At 38.4% G+C, this 17,956-nt stretch overlaps 1 long non-coding RNA gene across 1 annotated transcript; it reads left to right on the plus strand.

Moving 5' to 3' along the window:
- The first annotated feature begins 1,962 nt into the window (after nucleotides 1–1,962).
- LOC122136907 lies at nucleotides 1,963–5,306 on the plus strand. Its single transcript, XR_006154393.1, has 3 exons — nucleotides 1,963–2,057; nucleotides 2,190–2,244; nucleotides 4,972–5,306. It is a non-coding gene; the product is annotated as an uncharacterized LOC122136907 (long non-coding RNA).
- The last annotated feature ends 12,650 nt before the right edge of the window (nucleotides 5,307–17,956 follow it).

The raw sequence follows: 17,956 nt of genomic DNA on the forward strand, positions 1-17,956 counted from the left end.
AAAACCTTCTTTCTTCTCTTCTTAATCCGCCTCCACCTCCTCCTCAATCGACTCTTACAGCTGATGACTTTGCAGTTTTCTTCACAAATAAGACAAGAACCCCATCAGTGACCAATTCTCCACGCCGCAGACTGAGGATAACTTCACAACGACTAATGCTCACTCGTTCTCCTACTTCTCTCCACTCTCAGAGACGGACGTTTCCAAACTTATCCTGTCCAGTCATCCTACTACTTGCCCTCTGGATCCGATCCCCACTCACCTCCTTCAAGCGATTTCTTCTTCAGTCATACCTTCACTTACTCACATTATCAACTCCTCTCTTCACTCTGGAACATTTCCCTCAGCATTTAAGCAGGCTCGGGTAAGCCCACTGCTGAAGAAACCATCTCTAAATCCAGCACTTCTAGAAAACTACAGACCGGTATCCCTTCTTCCATTCATTGCAAAGACCCTCGAAACGAGCTGTGTTCAACCAGCTCTCTATATTTTTCTTGTACAGAACAACCTCCTGGACAGCAATCAATCTGGCTTCAAAAGTGGCCACTCAACTGAGACTGCCCTGCTCTCGGTTACTGAAGCCCTGCGACTGGCAAGAGCAGCTTCAAAATCCTCAGTACTCATTTTGCTGGACCTGTCTGCTGCTTTTGACACTGTTAATCACCAGATTCTCCTGTCCACCCTCAGAAAGATGGGCATCTCTGGAACCGCACTCCAGTGGCTTAACTCCTACCTGTCTGATAGATCCTTCATGGTGTCTTGGAGGGGTGAAGTTTCTAAGTCACAACAACTTGCTACTGGGGTTCCTCAAGGCTCAGTACTTGGACCGCTTCTCTTCTCCATCTACATGACGTCATTAGGATCTGTCATTCAGAAGCATGGCTTTTCCTATCACTGCTACGCTGATGACACTCAACTCTACTTCTCATTCCAACCAGATGACCCCGACGGTAGTTGCTCGCATTTCAGCCTGTCTGAGTGACATTTCAAGCTGGATGAATGACCATCACCTTCAGGCTCAACCTTACTAAGACCGAACTGCTGGTGGTTCCAGCTAACCCATCGTTTTATCACAACTTCTCTGTACAGCTGGGTTCGTCAACCATAACTCCTTCCAGGCCAGCCAGAAACCTAGGAGTTGTGATGGATCATCAGTTAAGCTTCACAGACCATATTGCTACAACGACCCCGCTCCTGTAGATTTGCCTTATTCAACATTAGGAAGATTAGACCCTTCCTGTCAGAGCAATCCACCCAACTTCTTGTCCAAGCTCTTGTTCTCTCCCAGACTGGACTATTGCAATGCTCTCCTGGCGGGCCTTCCTGCATGTACTATCAAGCCTCTACAACTGATCCAGAATGCAGCAGCGAGGGTTGTCTTCAATGAGCCAAAAAACAGCCCATGTTACTCCTCTCCTCATCAGGTTACACTGGCTACCAGTAGCCGCTCGCATCAAATTCAAGGTACTGATGCTTGCCTACAAAACGACCACTGGCACGGCGCCAACTTACCTAAACTCACTAGTTCAATCTTATGCACCCTCCAGAAGTTTGCGCTCTGCAAGTGAACGACGCCTTGTGTTGCCATCCCAAAGAGGTTCAAAATCACTCTCACGGACTTTTTCCTGGACTGCTCCCAGCTGGTGGAATGAACTCCCGATCTCAATTCGAACAGCTGAGTCTTTACTCATTTTCAAAAAACATCTAAAGACTCATCTTTTTCGCCTGCACTTAACCAACTAATACTAGTACTTACCTTTTTTCTTTTCTTTTCTATCATATTCCCAAAAAAAAAAAAAAAAAAAAAACATGGCTACGTGTTCTGTACTACACTAACTGAGACTTGTCATAGCACTTGTATACCGTTGTTGTTCTCGTTGATCTGATTGTTTCTACTGTTCTCATTTGTAAGTCGCTTTGGATAAAAGCGTCTGCTAAATGATTAAATGTAAAATGTAAATGTCAAGGTCTTCAGGATCACCACACACTTCAGACAGGTGTGTGGACAGGCTGGAGATAAACTCTGCAGGATGCTGGTCCTCCAGGACACCACTGTTGTAAGTGATCAACCTAGCAGTCATCCTGCGTCTCTTCTCAAAGGTGTCAAAATAAAATAAAATTTTAATTTGTATTGATATATGCAATATTTCACTGAAATTCATTGATTTTCCCTCTTTTTCTCCATTTAGTTTGTGTCAGATGCAGATAAAGTCACCAGGAACAGGTCACTGCATCTTTTGTCATGTAAGTACACTTCAATTTATTTAAAGCTGCATATTCATGCATCAAGTTAAAGTCATTAGTTATTTCTTAAAGGGCTCATTTTTCCAAAAATGAAAGGTCTATCATCATTTACTTATACCTGTATTACTTACTTACTGTATTACAATAATAAGCTATTTTTATCTGTGACTCAGACAGCCTCTTGGGACATAGTCTCAAACCCAGCGAACAGCTTAACATATGTTTATAAAAGTGGTAATATTTAGGGGTGTCCCCGACTAAGAATTTTCTAAGAATTTTCTAATCTTGCCGATAGTCGACTGATAGTCAAATCATATGTTTGGGGGCGGGGTTACAATAGACATTCAGACATTTGACAGCCATAATTACTGACGTTAACGCACAGGTAAAGTGTGAAACGGACGCCTCATGGGCCCCATTTACACTGCATGGTTCAAGTGACCCAATTCCGATTTTTTCCTCTCATGTGGCACAGATCGGATATGACCGGTGAACGTGTAAGCAGGAAAAAAACGTGATTTTCTCAGATCGGATTCAGGCCTCATTCATATGTGGTAATAAATCGGATATGAATCGGATACGTGCATTTGCGTGTGCCATGTAAGCAGACAAAATCGGATATTCCCCAGTAAATTCGAGTCGTACGTCTTAAAAAAAGTGACGTCAACTCAGGTGGACACCACCAACTGAGATCACATGACTTATTATAGGCGCGATGGAAGACGAAGGATACACACAGTGGAGCAATGCGGAGGTTTCACGTCTTTTAAGTCTTTGGGGCGAAGAGACAGTGCAGGCAAAAATGCAGGGTTGTTACAGAAATAAATCCGTGTTTGAAGACATTTCACGAGATATGGGGAGGCACGGTTTAAGCGCTTTTTTTCTCCGCCGTACGAGACCAATGTTTTGCTGATTTTTTTGTGTGACTTTTCAAAATATTGTGGAAAGCAAAACACTGTATAATTTTATTTGCATCTGCATCCATTGTATTTCGTGCTGTTTTACTTCCTTTTCCGGGTCAGAACGTCTACGTTTGGAAGTTTCAGCAGTGTATAGTGTAAATGCAAAAATCGGATACGGGTCACTTTTAAAAGATGATGTAAGTTAAGCGGGTCGTCAAAAAAATCGGATATAGTCAGAAAATCGGATTTGGGCATCAAGACCTGCAGTGTAAATGCAGCCATGGATACAAAAATATTGTTCTGATTAAAAGATAGTTAACATTAAACATCAGCGAAACTAAGAACATTTTTTTATATAATAGTGCTCATTATAACGTTATGTATATGACAGTAGTTGCTAATGTTCTGCATTTTTGATGACCAGTAGAATGAAAAGTGAAAGAAAGTCGTGACATTTGCTAAGTATGGTAACCCATACTCGGAATTGGTGCTCTGCATTTAACCCATCCAAGTGCACACACACACAGCAGTGAGAAGTGAACACACACCTGGAGCAGTGGGCAGCTATATCCAGCGCCCGGGGAGCAACTGGGGGTCCATATCCTATCCCAAAACAAAAACAGCCATAGCAACTGAGGGTGAAAGAGAGCGCTGTTCATTCACTCCCTCCCACCGACAACTCCTGCCAGCACCGAGACTCGAACCTGCGACCTTCGGGTTACAAGTCCAACTCTCTAACCATTAGGCCACAGATCATTTATCGCATATAGAATACGCTTCATCATTTATACAACATAACGTTAATATTCTATGTATAGGCTATCTGCACAAAATGCCCCGAATGCATGAAAATGTCTGGGCTGCTCAAAATGATCTCCTTTTGTGAATGCGTTCTTCACACAGCAACTAAACTCTAAAAATTCACAGCGTTTTATTATAATAGTGTTCTCATTATAATGTTATGTGTATGACAGTCCCAGTCATAGTTATTAATATTATGCATTGTTGTTTGTCCTGCTGTGCGCTGAAGAGATAATCACTGTACCCATGAAGCGCTTTACTGCAGCTCAACTCAACCAAATGCTTCTTATACGATATAAATAATATACACACTATATATTTAACCGGCTGAAATGGTTTGAAATCACTTGTACCCTAACTGATTGTAAGAAATCCAGTCTTTCACTCTGCCTGTGTCAACTTGAGTCTTGTTAAAGTTTTAAATCTCTGCCGCCAAGATGCTTCTCTGTCGGTCTCAGATTATATTAAGAGAAACTGAAATCTGGTTGGATTTGATCATGCACGCTAAAATATTTATTTAAAGCTTCTTTTTCAGAATCTTATTTACAGCATTATCTTAATAGGCTGAATATAAATTTATTTGGAGAAAACCGGTAGTTCTATGTGAAATCAGACATTTGAGCATTTATAGCCAAATTGGCATGATCATATATTTTAGTCTTTCATTCAGTTTTTCCCTTAATCTCACTCTTAATCTCAATCAACCACTGATCTCTCATTGTCTCATTTAGTCATGCAGTTCATTCACTCTCTGTGTATCTCTGCCATCAATAAAGAATACATTTATTTTTAACATTAAAAAAAGATGCACCAAAAATATAAGTGCCCTGGGAGACTTCCTGAGGTGGAAACTTTGATTTTGTTTAGGTTTTATATATATATATATATATATATATATATATATATATATATATATATATATATATATATATATATATGTGTGTGTGTGTGTGTGTGTGTGTGTGTGTGTGTGTGTATATATATATATTATTTTTTACATTTTAATTGTTGTTTTCATTCTCAGGTAGATGCTGGAACGAAAAGCAGCTAGGCCACAGCATCTAAAATGGAGACTTCTATTAAAGTTGCTCCGTAACGTAAGAGACTTGGACAGTGGAAGGAGCAGAAGAACCAGAAGATCAGAGATCAGGCAGAGCTCTACTGGTGCCTCTTAGGGGATTGATTTATCTATAATTATCTATAATATCTACTTAATGTTCTGATGTAGTTATAATTAGTCATTGTTCTGTTTTATAAATCTATTCAAAACATTCTAGTGTTCAATAGTTTGGGGTCAGAAAGTATTTTTTTTTTCTTTAAGATATTACTTGTATTCAGCAAGGGTGCATTAAACTGATAAAAAAAATGCTGCTCTTTTAAAAAACTCTATTCAAAATAACCTGAAAAAAATATTACTGTTTCCAAAAATGGAAGCAGCACAACTGTTTTTGAGATGATAAAAAAAATGTTTATTGAGCACCAAAACAAAATATTTGAATAATTTATTTTGGATTGTATGACACAGAAGACTGGAGTAATGCCTGCTGAAAATTAAACATAGTAAAACAGTTTTTTTTTGTTGTTGTTGTTGTTAATTACAACAGTTATTTAAAGTTGTAATATTTCATAATGTTACTGCTTTAACTGTATTTCTTATCAAATAAATGTAGTTTTGGTGAGCATAAGAGACTTGTTTCAAAAACATTTACAAATCTTACCCTATCCTAAACTTTTGAACAGTGTTTTTCTGCATTTTTTACATGACCATGAATAAATCAAAGTATTTGAAATTTATGACTCTTAATTTACTACTTCTACTTTCAACGTATAATTGTTCTGCATGTGATTGAATAGTTATATTGCAGCATTCTGCAGGTACAAAGTATTAATTCTCAAGTCCACAAATAAAATAAACAAGCACTTTATTTGTGGGGCGGGTCAAAGTGTGGGCATACTGTGAGGTCTGCTGGGGCCCTAGGTACACATTTTCAGCTGGGATGCTACTTAGGACGAATAGAGGGCATACTTTTTGCCCAGAGTATTCCCACACTCTCCCCACTGTGCCCACACCCAGCCCACAGTGTACCCACACTCTCCCCACTGTGCCCACAGTGTACCCACACTTCCACCATTATGCCCACAGCCAGCCCACAGTGTACCCACACTCTCCCCACTGTGCCCACACCCAGCCCACACTGTGTACACACCTGTGGGCATGTTATTGGCACACAATTGGCCCCATTGGGGGCCCACTCAGCTTTGTGTGGGCCAGCCCACACTCAACCCACACTTTTGGGCTGTCCCACTTGGGCCCCCCATAGTGTGGGGCCCACACGTGCCCCGCATTTCACGCCGGTATTGGGGTCCACAGTGGGCTGCCCGTGCGGGCAAGATTTTTTGCCCACAGTGGGCCCACGCGGGCCCCAAAGGGGCATGTTTGCTGGGTAAGTGCTGATTGAGCATTAGTGATGAACAGCTGCTGTTAAAAAGCAGAATTACTGAAGAAAAGAGAAACAAGAACTACAAATGACTTCAGCCACAGCCTTAGATGAAATCAACTGAAATAAAAGAAGACATTAAATCTCTCAAGATCTCAGCAGAAAATGATTAATCATCTCCACAACACAGCATCACCATCTTCACACATTACTAACCAGACTGACTTTATTTCTGGAGTAAAACATAAGTTCTTTATTGAGAATTAATGTTTAGATGTTTTTTTAATTATTATTATTATTCAACTTACCATTTTTGTGAATAGTGGTTGCTTTAGTTGCATCTTGACACTTGACTTTTTAAATTTAAGTTTCTCTTTGGCTGTCTCAATTTTGTGTATTAAACACATATGTAATATCTAGGAACTTACGATAAAGTCATGTATCTGAGTCACTGATTGCAATTTGTCCAAAACTGTAGTGCTTTTATGCTTTCGATGTTGTTGCAGTTATATTAATATAAGAAAATGACTTTTATAAATATGGCTCATAAGGAGGTTTAAATTCTAGCGCTCATAGACATGATGAATCAGCATGTGAATCTGAGCAATGGTGATAAAATATTCTGATAATTTTTATGTGATTTTTGAACGTGACAAAATAAGGCAGTAAAAAGTCACAACAAAAAATAAAAATGCAAATGCAAAAAATGTATTCATGTCACAATGCATGCTGGGAGCCATGGATGAATTATGATTGGTGCACCCAGAATGCAATGCAGCATGAATCTGTCTGATGATCATCACCATTGTTGAGATTCATATGCTGTTTCTTGATGTCTGCATGTTGAAACAGTACAGATTTTCTTAACTAGTGTGCAAAGTGTTTTTAAAGCTCTTCATATTATTTCCTTAAAATGCTGTTGTAATCAATATCAACCTGTATTACCACTGTTGACATCAGTGAACCTGGCTATCACTTGACAATTGACAAGTCCTTATCTCCCCCCAAAAATGTAATCTGAACAAATTCTCTTGGCTTTTCTTTTTAATACATTTTTAGACCTATGACAAACAAAAATTCTAACTGTTTAGTAATGTGTGAAGTTGGTGATGCTGTTTGTGGAGATGATTAATCTGAATTAGTTTGTCTTCTGCGTGGAACTCTTGGCTGTTGTTCCATATTGCTGCAGTGTCTATGTACAGGACCGGGTTGCCACCGGCTACAATGTGATTCACAATTGCATTATCTTTTCTAAATTGGCCTATAATTTTTTCATTTTGTAATTGGCATGATACAATTTTACCAGACTGATAATGAAATGTTATATTTGATGTATTCTGAACTCTCCTGAAATCATTATGACTAGTAAACTGCGAGGAGTCTTTTGTTACAGTAGATTTACGACCAGGATAGGTCAAACTGAAGGCTTGAAAATGAAAGGAGCAGTAGGCATGTCATTGGAGACCTTCTGATTTCTGTCTATCGCTGGTATTAGCAAGTTGTACGGGAAAGGCAGGGGCATAGGAGCGATTTTGAACCTGGCTGGGACAGTAAATGCCAGGGGGGTTCGGGGAAAATTCCCCGGATTTCTACATATATATATATATATATATATATATATATATATATATATATATATATATATATATATATATATATATATAATATATATTATGGCAAGCCATTCAGGAAATAATTATATTTATAATATGAAGTCTGAATATATATGGAATGAAAGTCTGAATATATATATAGAATGAAAGTCTGAATATATATAGAATGAAAGTCTGAATATATATAGAATAAAAGTCCGAATATATAAAACGAAAGTCTGAATATATATAGAATGAAAGTCTGAATATATATAGAATGAAAGTCTGAATATATATAGAATGAAAGTCTGAATATATATAGAATAAAAGTCCGAATATATAAAACGGAAGTCTGAATATATATAGAATGAAAGTCTGAATATATATAGAATAAAAGTCCGAATATATAAAACGAAAGTCTGAATATATATAGAATGAAAGTCTGAATATATATAGAATGAAAGTCCGAATATATAAAACCGAAAGTCTGAATATATATAGAATGAAAGTCTGAATATATATAGAATGAAAGTCTGAATATATAAAACGAAAGTCTGAATATATATAGAATGAACAGTCTGAATATATGAAAACGAAAGTCTGACATATATATAGAATGAAAGTCTGCGATATATACCAACGAAAGTCTGAAAAATATATATAGAATGAAAGTCCTGAATATATATAGAATAAAAGTCAGAATTATGATAAAACGAAAGTCTGAATATATATAGAATGAAAGTCTGAATATATATAGAATGAAAGTCCCTGAATATATATATAATAAAAGCTCCAGAATTATAGAAAGTCTGCAACTCATATGAATGAAAAGTCTGAATATATATAGAATGGAAAGTCTGAAATACTATATAAACGAAAGTCTGAATCTATATAGAATAAAGTCTGATATATAATAGAATGAAAGTCTGAATATCTAGATAGAAATTTGAAGTCTGACATATATAGAATAACAAACGTCCCGAATATATTAAAACGAAAGTCTTAATATATAAAATGAAAGGTCTGAATATATGGACTGAAATCAGTGATTTTATCTGAGCGCCATTCTTTGTGTTTTATTCGTCTACTATTTTTTTTATTCACCATTTTTGAGCAATGAGCGAGTGTCCGCACGAAATTTTTTTATTACATCAATTTTTTCAGTAACGATCATCTACTTAACCACCCGGGCGAATGCGTGTACGGGCCAAAATATTGGCAAACCGTACCAACAACATCATTCTACTGATGAAGACATACCTATTCGTTATTTTCAATCGCCGGGAAAGAGCGAATGCGGTTGAACTTCACAGCCCAGGAAGTTCCTGCTGCTTATCAAGCAAAAATTACAGAACTTTTCATTTATATATATTCAGATTTCTTTCTATATATTTCAGACTTCCATTCTATATATATTCACACTTTCATTCTATATATTCAGACTTTCATTCCATATATATTCAGACTTTCATATATCTATACTCATATTCAGACTTTCATTCTAAGATATATTCAGACTTTCATGTCCATCCTATAATTCAGAACTTTTGCATATACTATATAGTCAGATTTTCATTCTATATATAATTCAAGGACTTTCGTTCTAGATAATTCACCCTTTCATTCTAGTATATTCAGATTTTCATCTCTCTATATATATCAGCCTTTCGTTTCTATATATGATGCACCACTTTCCTTCTATATATTATTCAGATTTTCATCTATAAGATATTCAGACCTTTCATTCTATATATATTCAGGACTTTCAATCTATATCTATTTAGCACTTTCGTTCTATATATCTCCACACTTTTCATTACATATATTCAGATTTGCATTTCTATATATAATTCCAGACTTTCGTTTCTTAATATATATATTCACACTTTCATTCTATATATTTAGATTTTCATTCTATATATATTCAGAACTTTCAGTTCTATATATATTCAGACTTGTCATTCCATATTATATTCAGACTTTCATTCCATATATATTCAGACTTTCATTCCATATATATTCAGACGCTTTCATATCCATATACTATTCAGGACTTTCATTCCATATATTTCAGAACTTCTCATTTCCATCATATATGTCAGCACTTTCATTTCTATATATATTCAGAAACTTTCATTCTATATATTCCAGACTTTCATTCCATATATATTATTCCTTACCCTTTACGATGTCTCTCAGTACCACTCCAGACACATTCGTTTTATATATTAAGACTTTTCATTCTATATAATAGTCAGACTTTCATGTCTATATATTCAGACTTCATATTATAACCTATAATTTTTTTTTTTTTTTCCTGAACGGCTTGCCATATATATATATATATATATATATATATATTATATAATATACACATATAAAGCACTTAACATGCTCATTTCTAATGCAAACTTATTTCTGGCTAATCGGATATAGGAACTACTTTGGTTTGTAGGAGGGTATATAAAGTGACAGACTGGGTAGATTATATAAAAACAGAGAGAAAGCAATTCTAATATAACTACAACCAAATGACTACGATACTATTGAACTGTAATAAAAAACAATACTATTTATTTAAAAAAAGAACAAATAAATGAAAACAACACCATTTAGAAGATGCATTCGGGAGGCTGGGACAGAGCCGTGGTGGGATAAAGAGGTTGGGGCAAGAGCCTGGCAATAGAGAGAGAGTCTGAGGCAGAGCCAGGTGAGGAGAGAGTCTGAGGCAGAAGCCAGGTGATGGAGAGAGTCTGAGGCAGAGCCTAGGTGATGGCGAGAGGCTGATGCATAGCCAGGTGATGGAGAGAGTCTGAGGCAGAGCCAGGTGATTGGTAGAGAGTCTGTAGGCAGAGTCCAGGTGCTGGAGAGAGTCTGAGGCAGAGCCATGTGATAGGAGAGGTGCCTGATGGCAGAGCCAGGTGATTGGAGAGAGTCTAGGCAGAGCCAGGCTGAATGGAGAGAGGCTGAGGCAGAGCCAGGTGATGTAGTGAGAGGCTGAGCCAGTGTATGGAGAGAGGCTGAGGCAATAATGAAGGAGAAGGTCCTGAGGCAGAGCCAGGTTATGGTAGAGAGGCTGAGGCAGAGCCAGGATGATGGCAGAGGAGGCAGAGCCAAGTGATGCATGAGGTGTGACCCATTGATGGGGGAGAGAGGCTGAGGCAGTGATGAAGAGAGGCTGAAGCAGTGATGGAGAGAGGCTGAGGCAGAGCCAGGTGATGCATGGAGGTTGAGCCAGATTGAATAAGGAGAGATGCTGAGTCCAGAGCCTAGGTGATGCAATGTGAATGTTTGACCCAGTGATGGAGAGAGGCTGAGGCCAGTGAGGCGAGATAGTCCTGAGGCAGGAGGCCAGGTTGTATGCATGGTAGGTTGAGCCGAGTGTGATGGAGGGAGGCCTGAGGCGAGAGCCCAGTTGATGTAGAGAGAATGAGGCAGAGCCAGTGATGTAGAGAGGCTGAGGCAGTGATGAAGAGAGGCTGAGGCAGTGGATGAGAGAGGCGTGAGGCAGAGCCAGGTGATGCATGGAGGTTGAGCCAGTGATGGAGGGAGGCTGAGGCACGAAGCCAGTGATGTAGAGAGAGATGAGGCAGAGCCAGTGATAGTAGAGAGGCCTGAAGGCAGAGCCAGGGGATGTGCATGGAGGCCTGAATGGCAGTGATGGGGGAGGCTAAGGCAGCATCCCTTGATGGAGAGAGGCTGAGCAGAGCCTGTGATGAATGGAGAGCTGAGGCGTTATGGTGGGAGGCTGAGGCAGTGATGGAGAGATGCGGAGGCGAGAGCCTTTGGATGGCATTTGGAGGTTGAGCCAGGGTTGGAGGGAGTGCTGAGGCAGAATGATCCTGGGGCTGCATGGAGTTTGAAGTTAGTGATTGAGGGAACTGAGGCAGAGCCATTGATAGACATAAAGATCATTTGACTTAATTGAAGGTCCCAAAATACTGTCTTCTTTGATCGTTTGTGCATAGATGAACTGCTCGCAAATTCGTTGCTTATCTAGATGATCCAACTTGTTCTGATGGATGTTGACAGATTGCAGTGCTGTTTTAGACAGGTCCTGTGACATTGTGCTCCTTAGCCAGGTCTTCAGACCTTCCTAAGGGAACTGAACTTCTTCTGTGCTTCTGCAGAGGAAGAAGGCACAACTAGACCAAAGCAGCCTAACCAATGTCTCTACCTGGCTGAAGAGACTGGGACCTCTGGCAGCAGATTTTTTAGTATGTTGATAGCCTCAAGAGTGGTACTGTAGTCAAACTGAAGCTTGAACATTGGCAGCTGTACCTCCAGTGAATGCGGATCTAGCTCTGGATATTGGCTGACAACATCTTGCATTTTTCCAGTCAGGAGCACTCTCTCTAATTCATCAGGACTTGCAGGCTACTTTGTTCCAAAGCGCATGGTTAGTTGCATGTCCACAGTATCCAGCATTTTGAAGAAGTCAATGCGGTAATGCTCTTCAGTGGTTACTGGGACAAATGCTGTTGCATTTCCTGTGAAGTGCTTGGGTGGCTTTCTGGCATGCGGCATCTGGATAGGTTCAGTACATGTGCTGGTGACTAGCTTAGTGGCCTTTGTGTGTATGTGGTGAAACATTTCATCTGACCTCTTTGCCTTCAGAGTTGACTTCACGCAGTCCACAGCTGCCGTCATGCCCATGACAGTTCCTGTTACACGTCTGTAGGGAGTAATTCATGACACTCTAGTTCTCCAATCACTTCACAAGCAAGAAGATGCCCAGCACTGTGGTCCCCTTTTGGAATCAGCTCCAAAAGCCCCTAGCTTTGATTGTTGTTTCAGAGTAACCAGACTAAGCCATCTCCTCCAGACTGAGCAGCACTGCCTTATACTGCCCAAGAACAGCTCGAATAGCCGATATCCTGACAACCCATCTGTGAGGTAGGGCATAGGGCTTCAGTGTTTGATATTTCCCATGTTCTGATTTGGCAATGTCTTTAAAGACCGTTTTAAGCTTGCCTGACTGGTTGCAGAGGGGTTCCCAAGTTTGTGGACCAATGACAGTGCATTCATAACCACACACAGGATGCACTGCAGGCAGCCTGTGTTACAAGATTGGATGCAATGTAAGGGCACAGTAGGACTTAGAGGGGCAAGCAGGCTGAATTCCTCTTTTTTGATTTTTGGCCTACTCTCACCTCAGTCTTGCCGTGACATGTTTGCAGCTCCATCATCACGTTTTGTCCACAGAGACCAGATAGCGGTAAATCTGATTCTCTGGAGGGACATCACTTTGGCAACCTAGCCAGATTTTCCCCCTATGGTGCGAAGACACTTCATAAAGACTCTGAGCAAACTCTGCTTGAGGTATTAGATCACAGCTTAAGTCCCACACTGCAAAGATGCAAGATTGGCTCCTGCTCTACCCCTGCAAGCATCTTGGGGGGGTGCCATCCATGATGATGGAGTATTGGAGTGTCAGCAAGTTCCGCACAGCAGATGCTATCTCCGCTTTAATGTTTAAAGATAGGATCTACCAGGCTATCATTTTGAATTTGAGAGGGCTGAGAAAAATTCGACTCTCTCTATCCAACTCTCCAGTCCCTCCAGCATCTCCTGCGACCTGGGAGCGAGAAGGAGCTGCCTGAAATTTCCCTCACTGTTTTTCATGGCCAGTGAGAATAGCAGTACCTTGTCCTAGCAAGAAAGAAACTACAATGAGCTAACAATTTTAGCAAGATGAGACCTTGCATACTGTTTACTGAAGAGCCTTTGCTGATGATAACTGTGTGTCTATTGGCCAGTTTTTGCCTGATGTGTGTGTGTGTTGTTATGGCCACTTTGTGTGCGGGCATTTCATGGCCTTTAGAATTTTTCCATTGCTTTTTTCCAGTTTTGTAATCCTGTAGACCCTGATATTTGATCTACACTTCTAGCAAGGGGACTTTTGTCTGAGTTCCTAAATACTTTCATGCAATGAAAACAGAGTATACCTCTCACATCCAGGACAGTAATGTAGCCAGCATGTGTGGTTCTTGTACCCATCTATCCTGGAAGCTAAGTGTCTTGCTTACCGCTTCTGCTGAATAAAACTATCCTACACTTAGGTTGAAAATGCAAGCCTTTGATGCCTCTATCCCCAAGCTGACCTGCTCTGAAACCTGCGCTCTGGCTGCTCTATAGATTTCCTGCGATTTCCTGCGATGCAGAAAAACTAGTAGTCGACCGATATATCGCCAAGGCCGATACTTTTATTTTGATGGGTGGCACTGCGCCTGCTTTTCATGCTGAGAAGAGAAGGAACCAAGCGCCTGATCACATTCTACAGCTACTCACTCAAATTCTCCGTCTTCCGTAGTTAACAATCTCTGTCAATTAGATCTCATATCTATCTAATGCTTTGTTAGACAGAACTGAGTAAACAAAGAAAGTAAATGGTATGCGAAAAAGTAAAGCGTCTGCTTTTATATTATTGATAACAGAAAGGCAAACAATTGTGCACAAATACTTTCTCATCTGCCCCCAACATTTAGAAAAATTTCATTTTATCATTTAAACAAATCCTGAAATGAATACTAATAAACATTTAATTTTACAAACCTTTAGTTTTTTCAATCCCGCTGTGATTCTTGTGAAGTGTTTATTTAAGCCGGGATAAAGTTTTTACTGTGAGTGATGGCGGGCCGGGAAAGTGAATTTAAAAAAACGCTTTAAATCCTTCATTAAAAAATGCTGTACTAATCCAGTAACAACTGTGCATTTAAAATTTTTTTTCATGTGCGTATGTAAAATTAGCAAACTTTTTCTTTATTTGAAAAAATTTGATTACAGTGCGCAAAAATTTCCAGATTTCGGGGGCCCCGTTACGCATTTACTTTTTTTTAAACAAATTTCTTTTTGAAAAAATACTGTAATATGTTGCAGATTCAAGAAACTGCCATCTAAAGTTAAAAATTTTTATTTTAAAATTTTTTTTCTAATTTATTAAAATTGCTGAAAAAAAAATAAAAGTATATACAAATAAATTATATATATATATATTAATAATACAACAAAAATACATATAATATATATATAATAAATATATATATATTAATATATATATTACAAATATCGGTTTAATCGCCATCAGCCACCCTGTTCTATGATTTGCATGGCCCTCAAAAAAACCAATATCGGCGCCACTACAGTAACGCAAGCAGTAAGGGGAAAAAAAAAAGGAATCAGCGTTAAAAGTGAAAATACAGAACTGCCAAAATTTAATTAAAAAAAGAATTTAAGGGGCCCTATGTAGCTTTTCATTATAAAGCTTCAGGGATAAACTATTTTTACATTTAAATATATATAATCATAACAACAACTACTTAATTAGCTCGACACAGTACCAACGTATTCTGTTATCCTACACAAATGGGCATTCTGTCATATTCCCATTACCTCTCCCTGTTCTGTGGTCTTGCTCTCCTGTTCTGGTCTCTTCATCTCTGTCTAGGAAAGTAACATGTTTTGAGGACACAGAACTGGTTTTCTATCCTAAACTCTGATGACATGCGTTGGCTAATTTTACTGATCTAAAGTACTTTTTACTATGTGAATTTTAGAATATACTGTATGTAGCTATCCATACAACTTACAAGCTGGTTCACCCTCTGTCCTCTTCCTCTTAAAGTATTGTAGGATGTATATCTCTGTTAATAGCAAACATTTTGACTAATGTTACTTCTACATAGTGTATGGACATAGCATCAATGGCACATTGAATTCACATTAGCTAATTGGCTATCATTTTGCCTGTTTTACACAACATAAAAATTAAAAAAATTGCTTCTAAGTAGGCGGCTAAATTTGACGGTTTCAAAAATACAATGAAGCTAATGATCAAACTGAGAAGCCAGCAATCTGCCATTTCATCGAAGCTGAATTAGCCTACTGCTACCACCTGAAAATACAAAGTGCGTCTCTGAATAATATTGTTGTTAAGAAGTTGTAGCGTGCGTCAACCGTCCGAAATCTGTTTAGCAGATCCAGCCTGATGAATTCCAGCCCAAAAACCACCAAAATGCACACAAAACCACCAAAAATATGTTATCACTTATCAGTAATTTTATTTCCAATATTTTGCTTTCATGTTTTTCTTTCCTGCACACTATGTTACGGTTGGTTACATTTACATACCAGAAAATAATACACTGCGGCCTGCCGAAGCATACATAAAATAAACGTTTTTAAGGTGCATTAAGCCACCTTTTTTGGACTGGTTCTTTGCCCTCCTTATAAATAAATGACACCATCAAAACCTTACACGACGCGTTGACAATAATATCCCTCCACACATACACTTTCGTTTATAGAAGCGGCCTCCTGTATCTTTGTCGGGGTTTTAACTTCATTCAGGAGATTTTTGGGTAACTTTGCACAACTGACAGACTTTGGCCTTTTACGTAACCATGGCGTGTGTGTATGTAACCATAGCGTAAGCGTGCTAGAACCTGCACTTAAGCTATAATTTAGTTTTTAAAAATTTAATTATGCATTTTAAAAGTTGCAGAATGGATTAAGATTGGAGACTCTGGAAATCGGCCTTGAGATAGGCAGGCAATTTTGAACAAAATCTGACATTTGGGAAATAGTGAGGGGGACAAAACTTAGATTTTGAAATGTGAGGGGGACGTGCCCTGAGGAAGGACTAGAAAGTAGACTACACTTTTTGTCATACCTAAGCAAGCAGCAGTAGGCGGCAGGCAAAACAAGTATTAGTCCACTACACCCCTCTGACTAACAGCATCAGACTGCCGAGTTTGTGATGCATTAGAATCCATGTGAAGCTTAAGTGAGACTTAAAGAGACGTAGGTCCCCCAGTGAACAGCAGATAATTGCAGAGGATAGTGATGAGTCCAGGATAATCATATCCTAAATTAATAAACAATGTCGATATTTGTGATCCAGTGTTTAACTGGCTGTTACTAAATTTGAAATAGTCACATGAAACTGGAGTCAGAACATGGAGCTAGACTAAAATTCAAACTAAATCCTGATAAATTCAGAATACCATACTAGATTCTACCATTATTGAGCGTACTAATACTCTAATGAGGGTCAGCTGGCATGTAGTTGCTTGAAGTTGCTTATAGTCGATTGATTAAAGGCAGTGATTGTATAGAGTACCTGAAAGTCATACTCAGTAAAAGTACAAATATCTTACCAGAAAGCGTTTTGGTAAAAGTTGAAGTCATCGTTTAGAATATACAGCAGTAAAAGTCTTAAAGTATGTAGCCAATATTTATTGTACTTAAAATACGAAAGGAAGTATTTTTTAATCTTAAATGTACTTAAGTATTGAAAGTAAAAGATATTCTGAAGTAAATGCGAGGAAATGGAAAAGAAGCAAAATAAATAATAATAATACATATAAGTGTATCATACCACACAGCTTGAGTAGTATAGATTGTGTTCAGTTTAACTCTTTTTTTTCATTTTGTATTTTTATTGTAAGAAAAGAAGGCACCTTATCGGTACTTAGTTTGTTTTCATTCCAACATAAGAAAAGCATTTCTGGAGATCTACATCTGAAATAGAATTTAGATGTATTTATACCAGTTTAGGCTATCTCAGGATTAGATCTCTCATGATCTCTCATCAGATGCATTTAAACTGGAGTAACAGATGCATAAATAAGCCCTAATGTTTGTTTTTAACATAAAACGTTGAATGCTGATATTTGAAATTTAAAGCTATAGAAAAGAAAAAATAGTCTAAATGTGGAATTAAAAGTACACTTATTAGGTGACAGCAAGTGAATGTTAATGGCTGAGTCATTGGTCAACGATTCATTAAAGCGACTGGTTCATTCAGAAACAGCATTTGACTGTGTTAACGAGTGAATCACTGAATCATTTATTCAACTGATTTGTTCAAAAAGCATTCATTCAGTAAGTAAACTACCGTCCATTTGCTCAGAGATGCAAAAATAGTGCTGTGATCTTTGTTTGGAACTATTTTCGTGTAAAATTGAGCAAAAACAAG

The sequence above is a fragment of the Cyprinus carpio genome, chromosome B3 (genome assembly GCF_018340385.1).
Source record: "Cyprinus carpio isolate SPL01 chromosome B3, ASM1834038v1, whole genome shotgun sequence".
NCBI classification, from domain to species: Eukaryota; Metazoa; Chordata; class Actinopteri; order Cypriniformes; family Cyprinidae; genus Cyprinus; species Cyprinus carpio.